Here is a 722-nt window from a genome sequence, read left to right as displayed (position 1 = left end):
AGAACACAGGGACCAGCAGTTAGCATAATGGCTATGTCGCTGGACTCCCATGTAGTCGACCGTGGTTCACGTCCCGGACCCGGTGGCTTAAACTCATGCCAGGCGCGTGTGCATGCATGCCCAAGATCCCAGGAGGAGAATGGAGGAGAAGGGATTGCGGTGTGGCCATCTCCCCTGGGGAGTGATTTCTCGCTCTCTGTCTCTCTGTCTCTCTCTGTCTGTCTGGCGAGTGCACGCGCCCTATAGCAAAAACCTCTCCAAAAGAAAAAGAAAGGTAAGAACACATAAGAGCCGCCGTGCCGCCGTCTTTCCACCAGCGGTGATTTCTGCCTAACAGAGGGCTGGAGGAATAATTCCATATGAATAAGTAAATAAATAGATAAACCACACTTCAGGTGCATAATTACATTTTTCCCCAAACAGAAAAAAAAAATTTTTCAGGGGACTTCACTGGGCTCCCACAGAGCCGTCTACAGTTCAAGTCCCAGACCTGCCAGCTTAAAACTCACACCAGAATTTTAAAAATTTGAAAGAATTCACACTGGACATATGTGTGTGTGTGTTCAAAATACTGACAAGAGACTGGAAGAGAAGGGATTACAGCATGACCATCCTTCCCAGGGAGGGTGATTTCTCGATTTCTGACTCTCTGGTGAGTACATGCGCCCTATAGCAAAAGTCTCTCGAAAGAAAGAAAGAAAGAAAGAAAGAAAGAAAGAAAG

Source organism: Tupaia chinensis, unplaced genomic scaffold, assembly GCF_000334495.1.
Source record: "Tupaia chinensis unplaced genomic scaffold, TupChi_1.0 Scaffold000222_1, whole genome shotgun sequence".
NCBI classification, from domain to species: domain Eukaryota; kingdom Metazoa; phylum Chordata; class Mammalia; order Scandentia; family Tupaiidae; genus Tupaia; species Tupaia belangeri.
Note: the sequence above shows the minus strand (reverse complement) of the source record.